We start from the raw sequence: 2,896 nt of genomic DNA, 5'->3' as shown, positions 1-2,896 counted from the left end.
TATTTGTGTGTTTAAGGAAAGAAATTTTTATCTTATTAAACCAATATAATCAAATTAGTAACTTTGGAAGATTTCCACAATCCATATGAATAAAGATAAAATAACTTTAGATTAACTTATGTTGAAATATTGATCATCATCTTATATACAATTTAGAAATCATTACTAAAACATTTATTTTAGACTTACTAACAAAGATGACAAGAAAAATATTATAGATACAAAATTAATATTTTTCTATTATTATTTTATTATATAAGATTTATAATAAATCATAAATATTTCATTTTACAAAATTATAATTTAAAACATTATAAATCTCATAATTATGAGAGTAAATTTCTATGCAAAATATTCTCCATGTAAGCTTCTTAAAGTCTCTTGTGGGTACTTCCAACATATTCTCGACTAAGGCTTTATTTATTTATTTAAGAAATTAATTTGAAACTCTAATAATTAAACATAATAACCGCATCAGCCATAAATTTTTATAAATTTTGATATTACGGTGGTATATTTGTAATTTCCTGCATCAGTCAGGGGTCACGCTCGCACGGGTCCCATGTAGAGGAGGGACTGTTGAATGGAATAAGCTACACAACCACCTCTAAAGTAGCTGGAGAAACGACACAGTTTTCGTCAATTTCCAAAACCCCATTACCACGTCCAAATAAAATTATTTCTCCAGCCGCCTCGAAAAAATATCCTCAGTTAAAAAGGAAACCAGCTACTTTCCAAGACTAGGAAGCGTGTGCTAATCGCATTTAATTGGCGATCGTTTAACCATTTTCATTTCCAACAAGACAGCGAAGCACAGTAAATCAACCAATTGTTGCCGGAAAACAAAATTATATAACGATTTAAAATAAAACTGTATAGATCAGATACAGTAACATATTATTACGAGTATGCCATTTTTCTGTACATATCCCTGACTTCCATAGCCAGAGGTTAAAAGTATCTACACCAAGGTCTTGCAAGAAAGGGTAGCCGGATCCCAAATAGCTGGAAGAAGAAACTTGCGCCCATTTGCGCCATTCGCATTGAAACTTGCCCCTGTTGTTTTATCCACCAAAAGATTCCCAGGAAAACCAGGATAAGCCCCTGTTCCATACATTCCCGGGCAGGCAGAAACTGCTTCCAATGGAGCAGCCGCATCGCCCTGGAAATACCCAGTATTGAATGGATTCGTTACAGCTCCAGCCAAAACAGAGGCAACATTAATGATCATTCCATCAATACCCACATCACCATTTGGCGGCACTAATAGAGGAGTCTGAGGACCATAGAGGGGCTGATGAAATGGCCAAGCACATTGACCAGGACATTGGGTCTCTGAGTTTCCCACCCACGCATAAGGAAATGCCACTTTCCCCTTCACGATGCTTTCATGGAATCCACAAGAGCTCATACAAAATCGCTCCACAGTCACATCCTTAGACGTAAGAACCAAATACACTGCATTAGGGCTCGCAGGAAGGGCTCTTGAAGAAATGGCCCTTTCAACAAGTGCTGCAATGTCAGCCCTCTTCAATGACTTTCCTAATGAATAGGCCTCATCGAGCTTCTGCCTCCCAAGCCTTGTCCTAGTCTTAACAGGGGAAGAAGCAGAAGCCCCATGAGAAGAAGCCTTGTAGGATTGTGTAGTTTTCCACCATGTGGAAACAGAGGTATTCAGAGAGTTACCCCTGAAAAGGCCTCCCAAGGAGACTACAAAGTCCCCTACAATGGAACGCTGCACGGGACTGAACTTCCCGTACCATAACAGATTCACATCAAGCGTGGGTTTCGCAGTGAGAAGAGGACCATTGTGGTATTTGAGAACCAGAGGCTCTTCTTTCACTAACTCACACCAGCACAACTCACAGAACAACACAAGGATTAAACTAACCAATACAGACTTTAGCCCAAACCCAACCATGACAGAAGATGAAATCAACACGGCTTGTAAGGCCCTGAGATTCGAACTTGAGACCAACTCAAAGACAGTTCTGGGACTCGAACTTGGGATCAACTGGACTCGAACTTGCCACTTGCTGTAATAGAAAGAGTGGAGACGAAGGGTATTTAAGGAAGGGGGAAGAGTGGCGTGTGAAATAAGTGTGCTTAAACCAGGGGAAGAGAATTATCTGCTGCCATGCTGGCTGAGCAGATTACAGCTGGATGAAGGTACATTATTCCATTATGGCGGACCCGGCTTCCCATGACTTTTCTATTATTCTCGTTACACGTGTAGCCTCGGCCTGGAGAGATATCATGGCGTTTGGTCGAGGTGGTGGGCCGTGATTGGTCCAAGTACGATGCGGAACAGCTCTAAGAGATGAGACCGTGAGATTCACGTGAAGAATGAATGGGGTTGGAAGTGGAGAGGAGGTGTGGCAGGGACATTCATTGAATTGAAGGCGGTGCGTGGGCGACTTGTTTGACTCGTGGCCTTCCCTCGGCAATGCGCAATTTACAATGTGAAGCTTCTCCATAATTTATCCCCCGTCATGTCATGTCATGTCAAGCGCAAAGTTGCTATGCCTTTTAGATAAAAGCAAAGACTCTTTAAAATCAGACTACTTTCATTTGTTCCCCACTTGCTACCGACATTAAGTTTTTGACTTAAATATTTGGGCTCACATACCTACTAGAAGCTCAATTGGGTACTTTCATAGAGGTACTAGGAATATCTTTATTATCCACTTGCAATTGATAATTAACTAACCCCTTTTTTTTTTAAAGGAATGACAAGTAGTAATATTTAATATTTGATGGAGGCCCAAAAAAGAACAATGTGTGAAAATGAAGGGGAGAATTGAACCATGGAGAAAATGTTCACTGAGTGCCCCCCATAGAAGAAGAGACCGAGTAGACCCATGGGTCCAATGAATATGGTATCATTATAGATACC

The 2,896-nt window shown here is 40.2% G+C and overlaps 1 pseudogene across 1 annotated transcript; it reads right to left on the bottom strand.

The window, feature by feature from the left end:
- Positions 1–859: 859 nt before the first annotated feature.
- Positions 860–2,075, bottom strand: LOC149529242 (protein EXORDIUM-like 2 pseudogene; annotated as a pseudogene). Its single transcript, XR_016358412.1, has one exon. The product of XR_016358412.1 is annotated as a protein EXORDIUM-like 2 pseudogene (transcript).
- Between the last annotated feature and the right edge of the window lie 821 nt (positions 2,076–2,896).

The sequence above is a fragment of the Cupressus sempervirens genome, chromosome 11 (genome assembly GCF_028749045.1).
Source record: "Cupressus sempervirens isolate cs-2001-9-10 chromosome 11, ASM2874904v1, whole genome shotgun sequence".
NCBI classification, from domain to species: Eukaryota; Viridiplantae; Streptophyta; class Pinopsida; order Cupressales; family Cupressaceae; genus Cupressus; species Cupressus sempervirens.
This window is presented reverse-complemented; position numbering and strand designations above follow the sequence as displayed.